Raw genomic sequence first — 24,800 nt, 5'->3', positions numbered from 1 at the left:
CGATTAATTTTCAGCCTCACTGCCCAGCATCAGTCTCAAGGAGGAGACTGGGGATGCAACTAATACTTAGTTTATTAAAATATCACTCTGGTTACCCCCCAGGATGCTTTGGGATAGGCAAGCCCTGCCACGGGGAAGATGGTGCTTGCTCCTTCCCACACTACAATGGGGTCACGCCGGGACCTGGAATCATTTTAATGTAGCCTATGGAGCCAAGCCTGCTTCTGCCTTCCTTTTCCCACACTGCAATCGCCTTAGTTGTGCCTGTGGAACAGCCTGGCTTCTGGACATGATGGCAGCACATCTTGCTTGTTTGAGATCATGGGGCTGTGCTGTCCCAAGCAGGTCTTGCTTGGGAGGTGAGTGTCTCCTCCACAGCACCAAAGCACTAAATCCTCATGCTCTCCTCCTCATCCAAGAGCTGGAGCTGGAAGGAAAAGATGGGTCATGGTAGATGGCCAAGCTGCCATGCCAGTGTAGCACTGGGGGATGCAGTGGGATCCTGTCCCAGGTGAACCAAGATTCCTTCAAGGAAAAATTCATTTCAGGCTCAAGAGAAAAGCATAAAAGTGCTCAAAGTTGACCATCTTCTCATACCTTGGAGAGTGTCTGGTTCTGATGTCCTCGCTGTTGTGAGGTACTTGAGTGACAGCCAGGCTATGAAATACAGTCAAGGGTTTTTGAATTGACAGCTCGTTCCATGCACAAGCAAAGCCTGAAAGACAGTCCAGAGCCGCTTAGCAAGAGCAAGCTAATAGCTAAGTACACAGAGGAGATCTAATGAGAACACTGGTATCTCCTAACTCCAGCTTCATTCAGAAAGCCAAGAATACGGAATTGAGTCACTTTGTGTCCGATAGCCATAATGAATGTGCCAGTGGAGATGCCCAGAAAGAATAATACCATAAATTGGCAAGGTGGCAGCTGCATTCATCAGCTCAAACAAGAGCTGGTCATCCATAAAATCCAGCAGTATCAAAGACCAGTTCTTCAGCTCCAATGTTATTTCCACCTTTAAAATATGAATGGAATTAGACTTGAAATTTGCCAGCAGCCCCAACAGATGTGTCACTGCTCCTGAGAGCCAATGCTGGATGGTGATCCAGGGTTTGAAATGCTATTAATTCATTACAGCAAATGCTGAGAAACATCAGGGGATTCAAAATTCCTCAATCCCCGAGTCCTCTTGAGAAGGCAGCAAATGTGTGCCTGGGGCATGCACCAATAATGGTGATCAGTGACCTGTTGAAGTTGAGCACCCTACACCTGGCCTGGAGGTGGGGGGCAGCTTGCATTAGGCAGTGATTTGGAGACACCTCCAGCACAAGCTGAAATGTGGTGCCTGCTTAGCTCATGCTGCAGGGACAACACACAGGACCCTGCTGTCTCCTCTGACAGGGTTTGCCTCCAACCTGCAACACGAGCGCAAAACCACAAGGCAGCCTGCCAGCTGCCATCCTTCCCCTGGGAGCTGGGAAGGAGGGTGAGAAACGTGCTGCAAGTCCCCAGTAAACTCATGCTCACTCCTGTCTGCTTGCAAGAGCACCCCATCAGCCGTGCCTGTCACCGCGATGGGTTCCCCTCCACCGCGCCGATCCCCGGGAGAGTTAGTGCCGTGTTATCTTTGCCTGCCACCAGCATCACTGCTGCTGTATTTACCGGGGAGCTATTTGTGCAGGGAGATAACTTCCCTCCAGGATCGCATCCTGCCACCCCCTGTGCAAAGGGATGGGACTGCCGCTGTCACTGGACTCTGATATTCTTCCAGGGGGGAAAGGGGAGGTTTGCTCACCCCAGAGTAGCTCACAACGCAGGGAGAGGAGCAGTGAGTCCCTGGTGAGGACGTTTTTTTTCTCCTTTGCAGGAGAATGAGGGTGATTTGAAGCCCATGGGCTTCCAAGAGTTGTGCAGCATTATTTCTGTGACAGCTAATGGAGCTCACTCAATCCATAAAGATTTTAAGTCAAGGGTTTGATGTTAATTACGGACCAAAACATTTAATAGCCCGTTACGCTTCCACAAGGCATTTTTTTAATTAAAAAATGATATATTGCACAAAAGGGGGGAAATAGGGAGAGAAATAATTGAAGATTGCTTTATTCCAGAACAACCTGAGGCAGGGAAGGCAGTAAGGAGCCAACGTGTTGGGGAATGGGATGGCAATACCACAAGCCATGAGCTGGTGGTGCAGGAAGCCAGGGAGGGAGCAGCCTCATCCCACTGGATGAACGTGCCCGGGGAAGGGGAAAACAGCCTGGCCAGAGGCAGGTAGGTGGAAATCCAGGTCAGTCTTATGGCCACCACACTGGCTTACCCTTACCTGTTGAATCTTTATTTTGTGCTGCAGATGATGTGGTTTCAAATCCCTCTTTTCAACTTTCTATCAGCTGTCTCTCAGGAAAAGCAGCTAAACCTCCAGGGTGGAAATTATTCTGGAAGAGGTCAGGGATGAAGAAAATCTGACATGTCTGGCTCTGACGTTACTCTGTTTTTCATTCAATATTAAAGATGCGTAGGAGCAGGGCCTGGCCTGAGATGCATTCAAATAGTCTGTGCAAAGGAAAGGTCTTCAGCAGAGCAAACCAACACTTCCCCTGCCTTGGGCAGTGCCCATCAGCTGGTGGTCTACAGGTAGGGTGGAGCAAAAGATAGCCCAGGAGGGAGCAGCTCCGGGTGGAGGCTGTTATTGGACTAATTCACGGAAGGAGGAAGAGAAGTGGGATGGAAATGTGGCCAGGGGCTGACTAGGAAAAGTTAGTGTGACTGCTTAAAATTTGAAGTAGCAGGAGTATAATACCCAAGTCCCTGGCCATGGATGGACCCAAGTCCTCCCGTGTCCCCAGCTGTATGCCTTACTGTTGTGCTCGCCCCTCAACTCTACAACGGGAATAATATTATTCCCTCCTCATAGGGTTTTGAGATGCTCAGTTACTATGGTGATGGGGCCATAAAAGTACCAAAGATAGCAAGAACAATAATAATATCAGACATGGTAGGAGCCAAATAATTGCATTTAGGGCACGCACGCAACACAAAAGGGAGAGCCACCTCCATGCACCACGGCTGTCAAACCCCGAAGACAAAACTTTTGTTGTATCAATGAGCTCGCAGCCTACTTAAAGGGCTAACTCCCAATTCCTGCAACATCCACCCAACGAGGTGGCCATCAACACCTGCAGCTCCAGGACTAGTCCTACCTCTCCATAATGCCAACCAGGACACGGGGGAGGAGCAGCAGGGCTGATGGCCCCTTGCCAACACAGAAATCAAACATTCATCCCACCTCTGCTGCAACACAAGGTCCCCGCAGATGTTTGGCTGCTGCACTGTGTGACCAGCTGAGCATCCTTCGCCCGGAGAGGTGACTATGCCCAGCACAATGCCATTGACAGCTTGCTCCTTTGCCTCTGCTGAGCAAAGCCCTTGCCTCATTTTGGTGTTTTTTGTTGGTTTTTTTTTTTTTTTTAAATTTATGGGTTTTTAATTGAAAAAAATGTATAACATCTGTGGCTGTTTAACAACACCTGTGCGCTACAAGGCTGCTTTTCAGCAGCGATTGTCACAGTGTTCTCATCTGGGCAATGCTGAGCCGGTGCCATGTGGCCTCCTCTGAGCAGCTCAGGCAAGAATGATGCTTGGAGGGCACGTAATTAACAGGCAATGGAAAACAAGATGTCATGAAAAAAATATGAGAGATATTCCTTCAAACAAGGGGAAAGCTCAGAGATGAGCAGGTGATGAGTTTGCAGTGGTTCACCTGAAGAAATGCTGCTGGCACTCACATGGAGAGCTGGGCTGCCAACTCAGCTCTGACATTACGGCAGGAGGAGGTGTCAAAGGGGATTTGGCCTTTCCATCAGCATTGTGGGCACTGTTTGCACCCCAGTCCTTGCTGGGCACCCACTCTGTGGCTGCCTCCAGCTCTAGCCCAGGAGCTGCCTGCTCCATGAGGGGGGCACAGGCAAGGCTCATCCTCTTCTTACAGCAGCTCTTTACAGCAGCACGTGCCACCACAGTGACTTACTGCTCTGGTATTTGCTGAGCCCAAGGGGGCTGTTGGCAGCAAGAATACAAACTGCCCTTCTGCCATTTACACAGCTGCTGTGGGGACCTGCCCAGCCCATCCCTGCTCTGACAAACATTTGCACATTTGCAGCATCCCAGATGCAGGCTGGGAGACGTCACCACGGGTGCTGTGGCATGAGGCATGGGGAGCTGCCACAGCCCTGGCGTTACCAGCTGTGGACACAGCAAAAAAAAACAAAACCCAGAAGGCAGCAGACCCCCCCAGATGGCTGAAAGCCCAGAATCCTTCTCCTTAATCTTAAGGTCTGGAGGCCAGCACCCCCCAGGTAGTTTTTACCATGAGTAAGGGGATCCTTAAGCTCATTGCTCAGTGGCTCATTTGCCACTCAAATCCTCATGGCTTTGACAACCCCGAGTGCTGAGGCAGCTCCTCAGTGCTGAGGTGAAAGCTGCCTCCTTGCAGCATCTCCCAGGGCTTGCTGTGCAGGTGCTGGCTGTAACAGTTTGGCTGTTCAGAAAGCAGCCTGGGAGGCTTACAGGTGCCTCTTATGTTTCTACAAGCTCATGACAAGGCTGCTGGTAGCATGAGTGAGCAAGGAGTAGTGGGGACACAGTTTCGGCTGTGCACAGGCTGAGGTTTCTTACTTGCAGGAGCCTCCCTGTACAAAGCTGGAGGAGGTTTTATCCACTACTCACAGCTCTGGGAAGCTCAGGCTGCCCTGAAATCCCTCTTCCCACTGTGACTTGGTAAATAAATAAAACCCTGTTCCCCGCTGAGCTCGGTAATGGAAAGAGGGCTGCTGGGGCTGCAGACAACCAGGGCTGGCAGGTAGCAAGCAGGGGCCGGCTGAGAGGTTTGGATGGGGAATAAAGAAGCAGCAGTGCAAACATTTCCGTGTCCTGCCCTTTGTCACTGCAGCTCGGTAACACCCCTGTGTAACACGGAGTGTTTGAGCAGATCCCCTCCTTGCACATCCTCGGTGCAGCCCCTGCCACTCTCCCCTTCAGCACATCGAGCGTCAACGTCCCGCCCCCTCCCTCACTCATACGTTCCGGCTATGAATTCCCCTCGTCCCTCAGAGTACATTAAAAATCAATGTAATTACACAGCAAACATTAATTATGATCAAAAAAGGCAATTGAGAGGTATTGATCTGGAGGAGAGTTGCAGCTAGCCACCAAATTAACAAAAACCCCACCTCAGTGGGGCTGAGGCCATGGGGATATGTGGCTGGTCCAGATAAGCGAAGCATCCTTAGAGATATGTGTCTTGACCATTTCGTTCTCTGGTTTCTTTTATTTGCTTTTCCACTCTGTGGTGTAAGCCAAACAGAGAAGTGGATAAATTTAATGTGTGTTTAAATATACCTAGGTGCCCTGGTATGGCTGGTAAGAGAGTGAGAGATGAGAAAGCAAATTGCTTGTCTCCACCTGGTAATCCCAAGGACAGGGCTAATCCTGCTTGGGGTGAAACTTCATCCCTGTTATGGAGGTGACCTCCATGTAGATGGTTCTTCAGTTGGTTGTTGAAGCTCTCCCAAGGACAGGGCTCCCACACACCCCCTTTACAGCCTGCACAGGCGTTCAGCCAACCTTGTCCTTAGGAAGCTTTTCCTGAGCATCTAACCCAAGACCTCTTGGCTGCAGCTTAAGCCTATTACAGCTTGTCCAACCCTTGACAAATTGATCACCATCATTTTTATAACTGCTTTTTTCCACACTGATGAATGTTATACATCCACCCACCTTCAGTTGTCTCTGTCCTGGAGCACAAACCATCTCCCTCAGTCCATCTTCCTGGGGCATGTTTTCCAAACTCTGTGAACTCACTCCATTTGTCTGAATCTCTCTCAGAGTTTTGATGCCAAAACCTGGAGATATATGTCTCCAGCTGATGCTTCAGTAGCACTAAATAGAGCCAAATAAATTACTTTGCTGTCTTCCATCTGAAACTATTAATACATCTGTGGGCAAGTTGTGCCTTCGCTCTCCCTTCCCAAAGCACCAGGTTTGCTGCTCAGTTTGAGAGCTACTCTACCACTCAAGCCTTGGCCATTCTCCTGCTGGCTTACCAGTCCGCCCCCATCTTATATCTGTGATTTTGATATCACCTTCCTAAGTGCAACACTTTGCACTTGACTTTATTGAATTTCAGTGTATTGATTTCAGGCCATTTCTCCAATTTATCAAGATCATTTTGCTCCGAGGAATCTTGCAGCAGCTTGTCTTATATCTGCTCTGTTGACAAAAGGTCTTCAGACCTCAGGGCTATCAAGCCAGGGCTTTGCATTAGTCCTTAAAATAGTTGGAAAAAACTACATGGGAGGCATGGGGACAGTGGAGGGTGGAAGTGACAGGCTGGCTCACACAGAAACAGCCTCATGCTGCCACCTCAGCCAGGCAAGGAGCAGAAACCACAGAAGGAGATGGAGCAAGGAAGATGGAATGCTAATGGCTCCCCAAGGGTGAGAGCAGGGATACTTGCTGAGAGAAGCTGGGACCCTGCTGCAGCCCTGGGGACAGCCCTGGAGCAGGGGGATGGAGGGGAGATGAGGACTGGGATTTAATGGTCCCCTCTTTCCTTTCAGGTCAGCATGTGATGATCTGCCCTGTTCCCACCTGGGGGCTTGCCAGCAGACCAGGAGAAGCCCTGCAGCATCAGGCATTAATGGCACTATTTGGGGACAGCAGAAACTGGAGTAAGATGGACAGAAATCCACCCTGGGGTGCACAAACCAGGTGAGATGGTTTTACTGTTATTGTTGTTATTATTACCCAGAGGTTGGACTGCTCCACTGTTTAGGGCAGATAAAGACTCTTGGGAAGCTACTGCTCGTTCTAGGGTGGAAGGAATAACTCCCAACCCTTCTGCTTGGGCACACTGTGAAGAGGCACAAGGCTTTGGACAAACATTATGGATCTGTAACAGTATCCACCTTCCTACCACGCTCACCTCCCTCTGCTTCTTCCACAAGATTGCCAACAGCACCTCCCCCTGCCTCCTCCTCCTGCCCCTTAGGAGGGGTGCAAAAGCACCTCCTGCAGAGTTGCTTCCTGATAAGTCCCCTTTTTTTCTGTGGAGGGGCAGGGGGGCAGGTGAAACAGCTGAGCTTCAGCTGCTGACACAGGAGAAGGGCTGGAGAAAGCATCCAGAGAGAGCTGCAAACAAACCTGACAAAGGGGAAAAGCAGAGGTGTGATGGAGGGGCTGGAATAGCTTGGGAGGGGGCAGTGAAAATGGTTTCCTTGGGAAAAGGCTGGCAAGCCTCAACTGGAAAAGGAACAGCAAGGAAGAGATGGGAGAGTTCCTTCAGGTGTGGAGGTCATGAGGAGAGAAGAGGAGAGAGGTTTGGGTAAAGCCTTGACAACCTTAGGAGCTCACCTTGGCCCTTGCCATGGTAATGATGCAGAGACAGACGTGTGATAAGCCCTACTCTGCACACACTTTAAAATCTAAGTAGCTTATGAATAAGTAATAATCCCTTATTCCCAGAGCCATAATCTATATTTAATTAAGAAAATAACTAAACGGTGGCAGTAGAAGGGGCTGTGTGGGGAAATGGAGACAGGAACACTCTCAGATAAGCTGCAGTGAGAAGGGGAACAAACAGCAGCCTCAGCATGGCAGAGGCAGCAGAGTCATGGCCTCCAGCTTGGCTGCAAACTCAAGGTAGCCTGGCCTTCAGAGCACCTGTCTACAGGAAAGTCTGCCAGAAGAAGCTTCTTAGGTCAACGGGTGAGCTGCAGGTTGGCCAACATGGACTCATTCACATGCAAGTGAGAATTTTCTCTCCTGTTCAGCCCTGGTGGTGATGCTGGACTGTGCACAGAGAGCACTGCACCCAGGTGCCAAAGCAGTCCACATCCTGTATGGGAGCATTCAACGGCACCCAAAACTTCACCTTCAAGGCTGCTACAACAAGCTGTCTTACAACGTTTCTGTGCTCAGTGTCCAATGCCTCCTAATGTCTGGCACTGGCAATTCAAAGCAAGTCCTGCAGCTGACTAGCATGTAGGGCTGGCATGCTGTTAGACTGGAAGGGGCCATGCCAGCCCAACACCAGGCCAATGCCCAAAACATGTAGAGATGTTCACATACTGCAGGCAAGAGCTTGTCAGCCCAGGCGAGAACCCACATCAGTGTTCTGTTGGATCCCTTAATGCACCCCTGGGACCACTGTCCCTCTCAACATCAGCTTGCACCCATGGGCATCAGCTACTTCTCAGGAGTCTCTGCCAACTTGGAGCCTGTGCCAAAGATTGGAGTCTGGCTTTTCTCCTGGTCTCTGCGCTGACAGTGCTGAGGATGGTGCTGATGTCAGCTCTGATCAACCCCTACTTTGAACAAGAGAGAAAAAAATGGACAGCAGGGTGGCCATAGATAGTCCAACTACTCTGCAACTGTCCAGAGCCCTTCCAACACTCCCAAAAGGGCTTCCCAGCTACATCCCCAGACCTTTCCCATCTGGCATCTTTCACCAGTTCCCCAAAGCATCACTGCAGCCTTGCTCCACTAACTAAGTTTTACTTCTCACTCAGCTCATGGGGTCTGCAGGTGGCAGATAACCCTCTGCTTCCTTGGATTGCAGTAGTGGAAATGAGAGCACATTTTAAAGGCTGGGTTAAAGAGAAGAAAAAAAATCTCAGTCCACATACTATACATTATAAATAGACCGTCTGGTTTTTAAATTGAAAAACAACAATAATCACTGCTAAGAGCCTGCTGAACAAAAACAGCCTTATTACCACTGGGACAAATTCATATTTACCAAAAGAACACAAGTATTTTTCAAGCTGCTCTTGAGCTCCTGAAGTTGCTAATGTCCTGCTGCTTCCCCTCACTGCTGTTCCTGGGAGCAGTGGGAGACAGAGGCGCTGCAGGGATGTGTGGGCAGTACCAAGGGGGGACAATCCCTTTGGCTGTGGGCAGGAGAGAGGGAGGAAATTTGGGGCAGGCTCAGCTGAGCCAGGCTGCAAAGAGAGATACCATCAGTTCTGAGTTGCATTCTTTTCCTCTAACTGCTGTTTTATGGCAGAGTGACAGGAGGTCTGGAGAAACCTGGGTGAAGAAACCTGAATATGCCTGGGTGGAGATAAAAAGCAAGGATGGGACAGGTTGTGTTAGAAGGGGCACAGCCATTCAGGTAAGCCTGTCTTTCTATTACTATTAAGGAACAGAAAAAAGCACAACTTCCAGAGAGGACCTGATGTGCACAGAGTACACCAGTGCAGTGTCCTGTGAAGGTCACCTGTCACTTGTCCCTGTGAAGGTACTGCTGAGAGGTGAAAGTATGATCCAGGGTAGATGGGTGGACAGGTGTAGGAGCTGCAGGGACTTCTTGGATTTGGATTATCAAGGGGGATAACCGAGATAACTACCTCACTTTCCCATGACAGCTGTCCCACTCCTGATAGCAAGGTCCAGAGATGTGCAAGGCATGTGCTGAGGGACCTGGAAGAAGAAGGATGGGATCCCCAAAACTGCCTGCCCTCCACTCTTTGACCAGAACAAGTGACTGGAGCAAGGAGGTGGGTCTGCAGAAATTGCCATGGGGGAGCAGGATGTACCTCAGCAGGATGAAGAACATTGCCACCAGGTATCCAGGCTGTCCAGAGGGTGTAGAGCAGGCTGAGTTCTCATACAGCACAGACATATGAAAGGAAAATTAAAGCAGCCCCATGCCAAGGTCCTGAGATCTTTCTTTCCTCTCTTCCCAGGCCATAGTACAGTGAGATCACTAGAAGCCAAGTGCTGGCTGCTAAATCTGATCTGTCATGTACTTTGGGAACAGCACAGTGCCACAGAAGTCATCAGTGAGCTGAGAAGGTGGCTGCCAACCCAGAGCAAGGAGTGTGGCTTGAGTAGCTGGAGGACTGGAGCCGGTGGAGGGAACATTCTTTTATCTGGGTTTCAGTCCCTGCATCAGAGGCCTGGACAGCATTAGCCATTACTGATTTGGAGCCAGCATCTGGATGGCTGCAGAAGAAACTCACACTTGCTGGATCCCTGCCTGGGCACTGTTTCAGGCACAGTTGCCAGCGGGCTCACGCAGTTGGCCTGTCCTGTGCAATGATCAGCACAAGTGATGTGGGACTGACATCCCACAGCATCAGTTACTCTGAGCGGAGCTCTGGAGCAGCCATACCCTTGGAGATGAGGCTAAGAGGGTGTTCTCTCTGCTGGACTCTGGTGCAGCCACTGATGAGCAAGCACAGATTTGTAAGGCTGACCTACCAAGTGATGCCGACTGCTCCATGTTGGAAGTTGTCTTTCTGAGGGCAGCATGAAGGTTCAAACGTTACAGAGAAATAAGAAAGGTGCAGCCTTGGAGATGGAGGAGAAAGGAAAGGAACAAAAACAATTTAATAATGAATATATTATGTAGACATGTCATGCCTCTTGCCTGCTGGCATGGATTAATATCCATAAATCAAAGAGGAAGGGACTGTTTTTAATGCTGGAGATGGATGCTGGTCCTCAGAAAATTGCTAAGGGGGCATTAATGAGCAGAGACATCTGGGAATGGCTCCAGGTGCATTGGCTGCATGCACAGGAAATTCTGCAGAACTATTGTCAGCTAAAAATTGTTCCTGTGCTGTGGATGCATGTGGTCCATGAGGGCAAAAGTGTGGAAACCACAGGTCCATATGTGGAGACATTGGTCAAGCTTAGGAGGAAGGTAGATGAGCCTTGGGTTCTCTGCTCCACAAGGCAGGTCCTTGTCTTCTTGCATGCCAGGAAAGTTGGCCCCATCTTTTGACTCTTCTCTGCAAGAAGGTCCACACAGACTAAGTGACAGGACAACCTCAGCCTGTGAAAGCCAGGAGCCAAAACTAAGGTGGAGTATGCTATTATATCCACCCTGCCTCTGCTGGGCATGCAGACACCAGAGACAGGAGTCAGGGACAGTGTCATCTCACAGCACCACAATTGCCTTGACCCAGAGGATGAGGAGTGGCACCTCTTCCTGCTGTTTAATTAAGCATTGGATAGGTCAAAAATAAGGATAGCCCCTTGGTGCTAGAAGGAGCCCTCCAATGTGAAAGAAGGAGCTCTGAGGTTATACAGAAGGGACAGAGGGCAGAGGCTGAAAGTATGGAGTGTCTCCCTACAGCATTTCTGGAGCCCTACCTGAGGGTGGCTGGTGGGTACCTGGGCAAGAGGCAATTGCCCTGCTCAACAGGCACAAACCCTAATACATCAATCAGGGTCTGCCCTCCTTGGGATATTTCCCTTTCAGCAGCAAAAGGCCCCTCCCAGGGGTAGTACCTTTCCCATCCCAGGGAAGGTTCTGTGTGGCAGGGGCTGCTAACAGAAAGGGGGGAGGTCGCTTCTGCTGTCAGCGTTTTTTCTTAAGGAGAGGGTATTGAGTGCGAGGATTTCATTAATCACATTTCATGTGCATTTTAAAACCCTTGAAACCTTAATTTTTTTAAGAACATCTCTTGCTCCTCTCCCACCCGCCCTGTTAATCTGGCAGCGGTGGCCTCTCATGCCTGCTCTCCCTCTGCCCTTCCCGGGACCACCTCCTTCCACTCGCGCTGACCCACTTTAGCCGTCAAGATTTACAGCCAGCGGCTCACCCGGGGAGAGAGGCTGGATTCACAGAATAAATTTGCAGAGCCAGGGAGCCAGCCAGGGACGAGGGAGCAGGAACTGGCTCTCCAGGAGAGCGAGACACCCACGCCCGCGTACACTGGGAGAAGCGAGAAACCCGCCAGGGAGATGACTGGGAGCAAAGAATGCTATGAAAGAACACATCCGCAGCATGAATGGATTAGAGGGGAAAAGGGGAAAGAAAACAATGCAGGAAGGCAGCAAGGGAGGGAAGGGCAGGACAGAGAGAGGCACAGAGCAGTGGAAGGGAAGGCTCACCAGCCAGGCAAGGAAAGAAAGCCCATCACAGAGCAGCTGCTGCTTTTCAGGTTGCACTGCAAGGGGAATGTGTGATTTGGGAGAAAGCTTAATCTTAGCACAGGGGGAATCTGCTACCCACGAGGGTGACAAGGGTCATGGGTAGGGCAGGACAGGGAAGTTGCTGGCTTGAAGGAGGGAAGGGGGAGGCTCAGAGGATGTTGAGGGCTGCTGGGACTGAGCTGTAGAGAGTAAAAGGAGGGATGGAGGAGGCCAAGCATCTGGAGACGCCTCAGCATTTCAGGGCTTATTTAAAATGAACAGCAAGTTCCTTTGAGGTTCACCTCATCTGATGGAGCAGCCCCAGGTCCTGACAGCAGAGCAGAAGCAGCTGCTGTCCCAGAGTCCCAGCAGAGGGATGTAAAACCCAAGCATGAGATCCAGAGGGCTGCTACAAGCAAATCCATGTGGCAACATCAGAAAGCCACACTGGGGCTGAGCTCAGAGAGTAGGGAATCACTGTCTGTCTGTCTCTCTCTATTTTCCCTGATTTTATTGTGTTTTGTTTAATTGAATCACACACACACATGCACACAAAGCCCCAACTTGTGGTGTAAAGTCTGTAAGGAAACAAGCAGCAAATTAACGTTCCAGGAGGAGCAATGCTAACCAAGCACATGACACTCTGCACAAGCTGCAAGCAGGAATGAAACAGCAGGAAGAAAGAGGAGAAACTGGCAGAGAGGGAAGAGGGAGCTGCAAAAGGGTTTCCCAAGGGGAAATGGAGCCCAAAAAAAGCAGAACAAGGGAAGGAGGAAAACCTGAGAGGAAAAGGGGGAGGGCAGCATAGATGGTGCTGGTGGTTCCTGTAAGGTCACTGTGCCCAAACTCTCACTGATCCCTGTGTGGAGTGGTTCGGTGCACAGGAGAGAAACCTCACACAACTTGGGGCTGAGGCATGGCTGGGCTGAAAGGACATGGCTCAAAGTCCAAGGGATCCTTCAATGCTCCAGGGCACTCCTCCCCAAATAAAAACAAAAGACTCCTCTGGACCCAGTACCCAAGTCCACCTAGGCCACTGTCATGACCAGCTTAGCTTCTCCTGGCATGGCAATTGTACCCTTCCCTCAGCTCAGCTTGGACCCCCACTCCCCTTCCTCTTGTGATATCTGGTGTACCTCCAGCTCCACAAAGATGCTCATCCTCAAAAAACATTGGATACTGAAGAATGGTGGCCGTTCTGCAGTGATGGAGTGAGACCACGATATGCTGGGGGATGTGCTCCAGCAGCCCCCAGGCTTCTCATCCCCACAGAGCTGCACCCCAGTGGCACCATCCAAACCTGTGGAACCCTCAGCCCAGCCCAGTCAGCCATCTGTGACCATGTGCAGAGGGCAGAGACACCAGAGGGAAAGGAGCATCTCCATGTGCAGACAGGCAGCTCCCTGGCCTCTCCTCACCTTCCAGCTCACTCCAGCTCATGAGGGGCTGGGAGGCATCACAATGCTGATCAGCTGCTCCACAAGATGTGATGCTCTTCAGCACAAGAGAAGTGCAGGGTTAAAGGACATGAGCATCCTGCCCAGGCTTGCTGTGACAGGCCTCACATGTGTTTAGTCATATCCAGCCATGAAGCCACTCTGGAAACCAAGACATTTATTCAAAGGAGCAGCAGCACTGCACACACATCTGCCTGTGTAAAGGAGAACTTCAAAAGGGCTGACAGTCACAGAGCCCAGCAGTAACCTTTGGCTAATTAGCTGTCTTGATTTCCCTGCAGTTTATTTTTACACTTCTTGGGCTCTGAAATGCATGTACTGTAATGTCAGAAAGGCCATGGTAAATATAAAGCTTTCTAGCAATAACTATACCCACCCCACTGGGCTTTTGGGACTGACAGCTACAGCTTGGCTTAGGCCAGGCTGACAATGCTTCGCTGAGGTTTTTGTCTTGCACAGGACTTACAGAGATTGTGATAGTAGAAATGATAATGGTGCCTGGGGCAAAGCAGGTATCTGTATGGAGCACAATGAGCACAGAGCAGAGGGCATGTGTAATGGTGTTTTCCTGAGGTCAAATCACAAATAAGCAGGAAAGACAGAGGGGCGAGGAAGCCTGCAGGATGCAAAGCCATGAGCCAGCTTGGGAAGGAGAGGTGAGGTAAAGAAAAGCAGGCAACCTGAAAGGAGTGAGTGATGCTGAACCTGCAGAGAGGAGCAGGTGGGACCCCATTCTAAGCATTAAGGAAATCATTAGCTGGAGTTGTTGCTCAGAGAGCCTGTAGAAGCCACAGAGCCTTCCTGCTCCAGGGCAGATGAGAAGGGAGCTGAGAAAGACACTGTTGTTAGATCTCAAATAAGAAGGGATTTTCAAGCCCCAAGCCCTGTTGAGGTGGAAGATGACAGTGCCTATTGAAGTGGGTCACTCTGCTCACCATCCCACCTGTGCTTGAAATAAGTCTGTGCTTCACTGCACAGTGCCACAGACACCCTGTGTCCCTTGTCAGAGGGGTTGGGACTGTGCTGGCTGACTGACACCCCCTCAGTCCCAGCAGCTCCTGCACTCCACAGACTGGAGCAGGTCTGTATGTCAGCAATGATGAATTCCACTTGGCCAAGGTGTTGGGGTTAAGGTGACGGTACCCACAGCCTGAGTTACTCCTGCTTCTCTCTGTAGGGACATGTAGTCCATGCTTGCAGAGCATTTGCCTTCTGCAGGCTCCAACCCTGGTGCTGGGCACAGACACGGGACCTGTCAGAGCTGCACTGTCAGGAAATGGGAAGGGTAAAAAACAGCTTCATTATCTCTACTGATCTCCAGCATAAACCACTCAACATGTGTCTCCCCCTGGACTGTGCACAGAGAAAATCAGTGGAAAGAAACCAGAGAAGAAACCAATGCATTAATGATCAGAAATGAAGCAAAGCTCCTCTGCCCCCAGATCTGGCAAGGAGACTTCTGCATACCTACAGATGGGTGGCAGGCACCCAGTACTTCAAACAGCCTCCCCCCTCCTGTCTGGCTGGGTGTCAGTCTCAGGACTGTTCTGGGTACCAGTTGGGAGAACTCAGTACCAATTAAAATCCAGGCTCTCATATCCTTTGAACTGCAGAGAAACAAAACTCGTGAATTCAACCTTTGCCTTTTTTTTTTTCCCAAATGATGTCAGGAGTTGAGGAGACAGAACAGCTCTGAGTGCAATTGCTGTTGAAAGCTGCTGGCTATTTCAGCGTGCTGCTTGAACTCCACTGGTGGAGGCTGCGCTGGCATTGGTAGCTCCAGATCCTTAATTTTAAGGGTCAAATCATTATAGACTCTCTCAGGGAAGTTAATAGGGAGTTTACCTTTGACTCAGCTATGTAAAATTAACAAGAAATTCCCATCTGGTTATAGTGATACACTCTCCCAAGCATTCCTTCCTACACATCAAACTCATGTTATATTTTCATTTTTAAGGCCACTCCTACAATTAGAGCTTGTGCTGCCTGATCAGAACCAAAATGTCTCAAATGACTGGCAACGAGACAAAGAGCTTGATTTAGGCGCTGACTTCAGCCAGCACTCAAATCTGAGTCCCCCCACTTCTGCTGAGGTTCAAGTATTTCAGGACTGAGCTCTCTGCTGGGATAATGCACCTGCAAGGCACAGCATGGCTCTGTTCAGCCCCTGGGTGAGCAGCCAGTTGGGCCCTGACTGCTCCTGAAAACTCTCTGGCTTTCACCCAAGCACCTTAAAAGCCCTTTGTACCAACAACCTGCATCTGGGTTGCTTTAAATGATGAATACCATGGGCACAGCTTCAAAGCATCTTAAATATCATCAGGTTTGTGAGCAGAGCAAAGCACTTTGGAGCCTACAGTCTTAACACCCCACACAGGGTGATGGTGAGCAACAAGCACTGAAGGCTTCAGCAACAAGGAAGGAGTTATTACACTGCTCCAAGCAGACAAGGAGAGACATGCAGCACCGAGCCCCCACCCCCATCATCCCTTTTATTGCCCATTCCAATATACCTTGGACAGATGTCTGTGATGCCTGTGCAATCCCAGTCCTCTGGCATGGCCAGAGCCATAGCATGGTACAGGGAACTTTTAAAGGAGTGAATACTATTCAGGAAGGGAGGTCATGCATATATACCTGCATATATATTATTAATACCCTGCACATGACAGCTGCTGGCTCTATCTACAGACTCTCTCCACTGACGCCTCTCTCTGAGTCATGGCTGTGTAAAGTTCCTTGACAGACCTGGAGGATGAGAGATGTGGTAAAATCCCAAACATGAGTATTGCATCAAAGGTACTGTGATTATCAGAGCACAGATAAATAACAGCTTCCTCACAATTTCAGGGGTGGGGGTAGTGCTAGAGCTGTCTAACCAGCCTCCTGGAGCTTTCATCCCAGTGGGGTGGCAGTGGCACAGACTCCATATCCAGGGATACTGTGTCAGTGCTTGTGGCTCCAGGGCCAGTGTCCAAGATGCTCCATTGGGGTGCAGTGAAGGTGTTTGTCCATGATGCTGGCAGAGGAGCTGGGGAACTCAGTAAGAAGCTGGTGGGTGGACTCGAGTGGGATTTCTCCTGCATGGAGAGCTCTGACAGTCCTCCATGTATGCCTGGCTATGTAAGTCACTCTCTGTTTAGCTGAGGCTCATGAGAGACTTTTAGTGGCTGTTGCACACTAATGGTGGGAAACTGCCCCACGGATCTCCACGTATGGAAAGGGATGAGCTGGAGCCCGAGGCACTATGCAGTGCAAAATGAAGAGGGATGGCTGAGTCTCCTCTCTCTCAACGATTTTGCTTCTTTTCATTACCGTTATTTTCCCCAGGCCTTTCACCTGCTCTAAATCTGCTGCTGCCTCATCCTCCAAGATGCAGGAAGGATATGTGAGCATCCTGATGGACACAACAGCCACTTCCAACAGCAGGTACTCTGCACTGCAACAGGCATTCACATTTACAACCACTATTCCAACAAGTCCTTGAGGCTGGACAGAAGGTTTTCCACCCATATGATGCTGGAGTTGTGCTCTGTGGGATAGCTGTGGTCCCAAGGAATCAGGGCCCACATACAGCCCTGCTCTGCAGCACTGGGCTCCGAGGCATGGGGACCTGCACTGGGAGAAAGACCCCACCCCACTCTGGGAATAAACAAGAAGCAAGACATCAGGGAGGATCATTACTTTCATAGTGGGTTTACTAGCAGAGAACAGCTCCTTCCAACTCCATCTCTCTGCAGAGTCAGTGACTCCCCCCACCATGTATTGCATTTTATTCTATAAGTACAAAGCAGTTTCCATTGAGGGTAGGGACATGGAAGCACAGAGAAAGAGGAGAATAATATCTTATCTTTCTTTAATCCCCACCATCCCAAAGGATCCTGGTGCCACTTGCTTTACTTTCTATATGTATGCACAGTTAATTAGCATTACCATAGAACTGCAGGTATTCTCAGACTTAGTAGAGGGAATATCTTGTAATAGAAGGGTAAGCAAATTGTTTCCGCTGTTTCCATTACAGCCAACTTTGATTATCCAGGGTAATGGGATAACAGGGACAAAGCAAAAACACGGATAACATGAGACCTATGCAAATTAAGCTAGGGGAAAAAAAAGTGATGCTGAGAGTAATGGAGGAAAAAAAGGTCAGTGATACTGATTAAGGAGCATGCAGATCCCTGCACTAGCACTGCCCTAAGCTCAAGAATCCATACACAATGGTAGCTGGGCACAGTAGTTATGGAGCAAATCTATAGGGTCTGTCACTGTGAAAGGGAAGCAGAGACATCCCCTGCACAGCAAAGCTGAGCTGCAGCTGAAGGAGGCGAATGCATTAACTCCGAGCATTTCAAAGCCTCTGTGTGAGGGATTTGTCATTAAAATGAATAAGATTTGGGCACTCAACCCACCTCCTCTCTACTTGAGCAGGAAGAAGCCCAATTTAAAGGTCAGCGTCTTAATGGTTTTCGCTGTGTATATACCAGGATAATTCCTCTCCAAACAGAAATCCAGCACCTCCTCAGTGAGCCACAGCCAGTGTTTGAAGGAGCACAACAAGAGCATCCACAGCTGAGGAGGCACAGGAATACAGACAGCTATAGCTTCTATGTTAAAACAAGAGGGGAGAGGCTAAGAGGAGCAAAGAGATGACTTCAACTTCATCCCCTTGCAATATGGCCCAAGCTGAGGGAAGGGAAAACACTTGAGTTCCTCTGTAGTTCCCCACCTCAGGAAAGACCGGATTCACTCTGCTCTGCCAAAGGGGATTTTCAAATCCTCAGCACCAATATCACAGAGGCAGCTCTGAAAAGGCTCTGGTTGTGGGTGGATAAAAAGGGCACCAGTGGAGATGAGACAGAAAGAAGAGAGGGAGGAATCTTAGGGGAAGATGAACCTTCTTAATAGGTTTTATTGATTTAACCCAAAGAGAGAACAGTAGGGGGAAATTCATGCCATTTAAATGCAAACCAGCAATAAAAATAATCATTACAGTCATAATCTCAATCTGTTAGCATTTTATGTAGAAATGATCTTAATGGGAAATATTTTTCATGTAAACTATTTGCATTTACTTAGTATGAAGGAGCCTCTTAAATATAACTCAGTCATTATCACAGATTTTTTTTTTCAGGGGTTGTTTTCAGTCCTCAGTTCTTCCAAGCGCCTGATGATTTCACAGCCCCTATAGAGACTGACTTGGAGAAGTTGCTGGCCTACCCTAGCTGGGATCTGCTGTCCATATCCCTGTGGATGTTCCTGCTTCCATACTGGAAATAAGTGTGGATTTCAATGGCAGTTAGAAATCATCACTCTCCACCCAAATTGTGACCAGCCAAGGAGACTGCATCCCTTGCTCAGATTTTGGGAGCTTTAATTGAGGAAAAGCAACTTCAGAGCGTGTTTCCAGGGCCTTCATCTTCCGGACAAGTGAGAACCACCTGACCACCTCTTTCAGCTTTCCCTCTTGTAAAAGAGGAGGAAAATGAGGGGTTTTGCCTTTCCAGAGGAGCTGCAGGGCTGGCAGTGAAGATCCTGGGTGGGAAGCCCTTTCCCAGTGCAGGAGGGGAGAATGGATGTGTCCACCTGCATCTCAGAAGGAGCTTTTCTGGTCAGTGCCTTGTCCTCAGGATCAGCCCCTGTGGGGACACAGCACTGCCCACGTGCAGGTGCTCAGGGGAGGTCACCGTCCCTGTGACTCCCACGCCATGTGCATCTCAGCCACAAAGAAATAAATACCCTCTTCTGCCTGGGGACACCTTTTAATCTTCTTGCTAGATTTTCATACACTAGTCCAAACTCTCAGCTGGGCCAGGCATGATCTCATTTAGCATTCCATCCACAGAGTCTGCTAAACCAAGGCTGCTATTTTTATGCCACGTGCTGGTAGGGGCTGGGGCCGCTCTCATTGATGGCATGGGGGGGTTCCCACCACCTATTGCATCCGCCAGTACTTTGCCCCAGAGGTGAAAACATCCCATGGAGGTGGCCCCCTGGACCAGCATCCTCAGTGCTGGGAAGCTCACCAGGCCCTTACAGGACACTTGTGGGCAGCAGGTGCCAGAGCAGCAGCAGCAGCTCTCTGGCGACCAGGCAGCTGCCAGGTTGCTGTGCCAGGGGCTGCATAGGCAGAAGCCACTACAGTCCCTCGAGTGGATCTGGCCCCATGTCCACAGCCTGTGGAGCTGGTCTGGCCCTGTGTCCACAGCCTGTGGAGCTGGGCTGGCCCCTGATACACTGCTCATCGCCAGGTTTCCAAACGCACACCGGACCTCACGCTGCGCGGGTAATTCAGGCTCGCAAGGGGGTTATTAAAATCCATTCAAAGCTACTGACAGCCTGTTCGGTGTTAATGTCAGTGGCTGAGAGGCACAGCAGGAGCGGGTGGAGAAGGACTTTGATTCCCCCACTCTAATTTCCAAGCGGGGTGGGCTTGGCCGGCAGTGATGGGAAATGAGGAGCAGTGCCGGGTAGGAGCGTGTGGTGCCGTGTTGTGTCTCACACAGCAGACAGGTGGGATTCGCTGTTTAATCCCATCAGCCAAACATTTCACTCCATGTTTTGCTTGACAGCATCTGTCCCTTGCTGGCCATTTCAGAGACACGTTAGCTGCCAGGATCCCAGCAGGTGAGTCTGCCTGAGCAATCAGCTCTGGTGCAGCGGCTGGGAAGGGGCTGTTGGTGCTGCTCCACACCAGACTCCATCGGGTCCTGCAGGTGAATTGGGTATCACACCCAGGCACTTCCCATAGGGTGCATTTGGGGGTTCATACACCTCTTCCCCCAAGTTCAGCCTTGGGTCTGCGCTAGCTTGCAGCCCTACGAACCTGCTGGGGTTGAAAGAGGGGCTGGAATTTGTTCATGTTGGTCAGGTGAGTCCAAACCATCCCCTGGATTTTGAAAAAAGCTGGGTAATTTCAGGATGTGGCTAGCATCGTGCAGGCTAAGAGTAATCGGAGCTCGGGGCCATAAGCCGATTCCTTGCATATGACAGGAAGGAATTAGCCCCATCTCTCCGCCCTGTGACTCCCAGCAGCATTTGTACACATGGGAGAACACCTGGCAGGAGGCTGAGCCACAGGGACACCCATGTCCAAGCACTTGCCGGAGACAGGGTGACAAGGATCCTGTGCAGGCAGCGCAGAAATCCCACAGGCAGAAGAAGGGGCATGGAAATCTGCTCCAGCCATGGTCCGCAGGGCAGGTATTGCCCTACCCCCTTGCACCAGCAGGGTGGTGCTGGGACCCCCAAGGTCTCCTTCCCAGGAGGTTCCTGCCCTGGTTTTCCCCTGGTTTCGGCATCTTTTTGCAGCGAGGATTCCTCCACATTGGCTGAGAAATGCGTTGCAGTCTCTTAATAGCTCATCCTGGCTGGAAGCTTTTCCTCGTGTGTAAATACAATGTGTATAACAGTGGCCTCATTTCGTACTATGGAAGTGCATCAGATGCAGCTAAACGTACAGAAGATGGCTTAAATGATCCAAATTTAACATTTGGTTATGTAGGCTGAATATTTCAGTGAGTTTTTAGGTTAGAAGGCGCTGTAATTGGAGTCTGACCTCCCAGATAGTGAATTTTACCCAGGGACTTAAAGCAAGTCTGACCATTAAGCTTCATCCTTCTGACAGACAAAAATTAGTCTGGTTCATAAGCAAGGGGGGCAGCTGCTGGAGGCAGACTGGTTACAAGCCACAAGATCAAAATGTTGAACAACATCTCTGAAGGGCAGCAGGTCCTGGCTGACAAATATTGCCACAAACCAGGTTATTTTGCTTTAGTTCTGAGGTCAAAGCCAGTGTTCAAAAGCAATATTTGGGGCTGCTGTTTTCGCTTAGGAAACTGTTGCTATTCAAAAATCAACAGTTTTAGAGAAAAGTGAAACTCTAATGGTTGCCAGCAATCGGCCAGATGGGTCAATGCGGTGATTTAGGGTGACAGGACCACTGAAAACATGTGTGGCACCAGCAGACCCAAGTCCCATCCCATGTCCCTGGGGAGAGGGGCCAGGGAGGTGGGAAGGAGCTGCATCTCCCTGCAGCCGGCATCTCGTGCCACGTGGCAGGTTACCAAGCAGCTGAGAGTGGGCAATGATTTCTTTTGCCAGTTTTCTAATTTATCTAATGAGCAAGAAAATAAATCAAGCTGACAGTCACCCAGGTGGTTTTGAGCCTCAGCTCCTCACAGTCCCCTTGTTCTTCCAGCCCATTTTATAACAGGGTTACAACCCGAGGACACAGCGCTAACTCCTGCTATAATCTTTTCTTTACTAACGTCACTTAGCAGATGGAGTCATTTAGATGTGCTCACGTTTAAATGAGTGGCTTGCCCTGAAAGGGACAGAGCTGAGGCTGCTGGCAAGGTTTTTGGGATCGTTAGCCTAGAAAATGCTTAGCAGGGGAAGCAGTTGGCAGGCAGATTTCACGGACATGGCACTGCTGTCCTCTGCCAGCAAAATTACAAGGCTGAAATCCTGAAGCTGGATGGGGCCAAACTGTTCACAGCAAACAATTTAATTGATGAATGAAGTGAATTGCCCAGGAGACGGTTTTTAGTCATCTGCTCATTGCATGAAGCTGCTTGGAGACGGGTTTGCGCAGTCGGGTGTCACCGGAGACCTTCCCACACCAGGGATGGATGGGCTGGATGGGGCTCCCCATCATGAGAATCTTCACCAGAGTCACCTGGACACCTGCTCCCTGAATGAGCATGGCTACCTCCAGGCTTGCCAATCCAAAGGTGTTATGCTTCCCTATAGAAGTTAATGTTCCTAAGCCTTCAAGACGGGACCAGTGATGGGACCTTGCAAAAGATCTCAGCACTTGGTGCTTGAAAGGGAGCTTGCACAATGTGAGGAAGAACAGCACCAAGCTAAACAGCAAAACCTACTTTTCAGTTCCTGCAAGACATTCAGTGGCAGTCTCAAAGGTCTCTCCTGTCTAGCTCCCTGACCCCTTGCACAAGGCTACCTCCATAAGCTCCTTTCATTTGGTCTAATAAAGTAAATTAGCTCTCTGGCTCTTCCAAGGAGAATAGCCATGAAAATGTACATTGAGATGAATGCCTACAACCTTTGAAAATACCTCTTGCTTATGAAAAGGCTTCTGAGGAATGAATAGAAGAGACAATAATTACCAAAAAGGAGGAAATATTGTTCATGCTGCCTGGGCAGCATTTGACCCAGCCCTTGCAAAGGTTGGGGAGAAGAAGGAAGAAGAAGGCAGGGAGCTGAGACACTAATGGCAATCATTGCTCTGTGGGGAGCAATATCTCACAGTGTCCATGGAGATCAATCCCAAATTATTCAGCCTAATAGTTCTCAAAACAAACTCTTATTCTGCTCCTTTGTGGCAGGCATGAAGCTTTCTCTGCAAGGCCCATTTTACATCTTCACTAACTCAGTGCTGGATGGTATAACACTCCATTGTAAAATCCCTGCAGGAGCCTTTGATGCCAGCATCTTCCAGACGAGACACAGAGCTTATCAGCTCAAATAACACAACTGTCTTTTATCCTTTGTGTCCCAAGCCTGCTGTTTTGGCACTTATATTTGTAATTCATTGCCTGGCTCTGGGTCTGGATCCATCAGGACAGGCAAACTGTCTATCTGTCTGCATTGCTGAGATATTTGTGTCTGCCCTGAGGAACCTGAGTACTTAAGCTCTGCTTATCTTCATTGATGTTTAGGTTCCTAATTGGTTAAAAGTAATTTTGGAAAGGTGGTCTCAAGAGCTGTAGACTTGTAGATGCTTTCAAATCGACTACCCCCAGGCCAGGCTGTCCATCTTTCCTTCCCTCCCATCAGGGACTGCATCCTCATGGTCTGGTCTGGCTTTCAGGGATGCCCCAGCACCTGCTGTCTGTCCCTTCCAGGCCAGTTCCAACCTATGGACCTGCCTGCCTTTCACCAGCACTACATTTTTCTCAAAAAAGGACAAATGAGGTGGAAGAAGAAAAGGTGAAAACATGATAATGGCTGTGGCAAAGGGCCGCTCCTATAGATTTTACAATGCTGGAAATAGAGGCTCAGAGAAAAAGTTTTTCTCTAAAAATTACTCTTTTCAATCTCAACAGAACACTGAAAGGAAGTTTAAGCAGACTTTTCAACACCTTTTGTACTCAAATTCCAAATTCACCTGTCTACCCAAGCAATAACAGAAATAATCTTTTTTTATCCAGCTGCACATTTTGCTACAGAAATTTGTTTCCATTAAGCTATTCCCTTTTGTCCTCTTAAAAAGCATGTTTTAAATAATAACAGTGTAAAAAAAATTATATACTATCCAAAAAACTCAACCTTGTCGACTGTGCACTCTCATACAAAAGTTATCTCCTTCTTTGAACAGATTGATGAAAACCCTTTTCATAATGTCAGGGTGGAGATGAGAAAGAGAGAGAAAATTTCTAAGTGCCCAGCACAGCTAGTCATTTCAAGGAAACATGGGGCAAAATCTGGTCTTAGAAAACTGAGTTACAAAACCAACATGAACCTGATTTTCTTTTTCCGCTTTGTAAAACAGAATTGTGTAGAAGTTGGGATGGAGGCACATACTGTACTTCTCATCTGCAGGGAAAAAAATGTGCTTTTTCCACATTCCTTAAATCTCAAAAGAAGAATGTGAATCCAGTCTTAAAAAAATAACTATTGAAAATACAACCATGATGACTTTCACTGCTACCACACTTTCAGGAGTGCAGTAGCTGCAGCTCAGCCACTCAGGGTTTCCCTGGGAAATCCTCAGAGAAGATGGACATCACTCAGAGAAGAGTCCCACCAGGAATCACCCCAAGAACAGCAATGTGAGAAACACAACCCTGGATCACTGTCTCTTCCCTACTGGAAATGAATGCCATGAGGCTCCCCTTTGCCATCCCCTCCTGAGGAGGATTTCCTGGTACTGGAACCCTCCCCAGAAAGACTCGCTCCATCCCTGCTGGCTCTCTCCCATGGCCAGCTGTCTCACACCAGCTACTTCTCTCACTTCAGAGATGCCACTGACAAGGTCACCCCTTACCTTTGAGCCTGTGTGTCACTGCTGGTCCTGGCTACAGTCATGAAGGTCTCCTAGGTGTTGTCTGCAGGGGCTGGGAGCTACACTGGACACAGCATTTGGGATCCCACAAGGTGGTCACCAAGCCCAGTATTTGAACTGCAAGGAAAAAAGAGAAAATATAAGGGGGAGTTTCACCAGGTGGCATAAAAGATTAATTGATTGATTGATTGATTGATTGATGGCTTGATTAACATGAAGCCATCCCAAGGATGGCTTGAGCATGGCTGCTCAAGTTGTGGATTGAACACAGAGACATGGGGACCAGAGGTGAAAGGGAGGAGGACCAAAGGGAGGTCCAAATGAGATCAGCTGCTCAACAGAGTAATGAAAAGGGAAAAGAAATTCACTGGAAGGGGATCTGGGACTGAAGTAAA

At 49.3% G+C, this 24,800-nt stretch overlaps 1 protein-coding gene and 1 long non-coding RNA gene across 6 annotated transcripts in view; one reads left to right on the top strand and one right to left on the bottom strand.

Moving 5' to 3' along the window:
• Positions 1-24,800, bottom strand: part of ELFN1 (extracellular leucine rich repeat and fibronectin type III domain containing 1) — a 105,323-nt gene that overhangs the window by 22,103 nt on the left and 58,420 nt on the right. For 4 of the 5 annotated variants that reach the window (XM_027656689.1, XM_027656691.1, XM_027656690.1 and 1 more), the window contains exon 3: positions 24,388-24,522. The gene's annotated coding sequence lies outside the window, so the exon portion shown is untranslated. Of the gene's footprint in view, positions 1-16,016; positions 16,128-24,387; positions 24,523-24,800 lie in introns of all 5 variants that reach the window. The other variant, XM_027656694.1, reaches the window with a different exon arrangement.
• Positions 2,129-18,769, top strand: LOC113953497. Its single transcript, XR_003529891.1, has 4 exons — positions 2,129-2,268; positions 6,615-6,765; positions 16,710-16,808; positions 18,511-18,769. It is a non-coding gene; the product is annotated as an uncharacterized LOC113953497 (long non-coding RNA).

This window comes from Corapipo altera, unplaced genomic scaffold, assembly GCF_003945725.1.
Source record: "Corapipo altera isolate COAL_440 unplaced genomic scaffold, ASM394572v1 104, whole genome shotgun sequence".
NCBI classification, from domain to species: domain Eukaryota; kingdom Metazoa; phylum Chordata; class Aves; order Passeriformes; family Pipridae; genus Corapipo; species Corapipo altera.
This window is presented reverse-complemented; position numbering and strand designations above follow the sequence as displayed.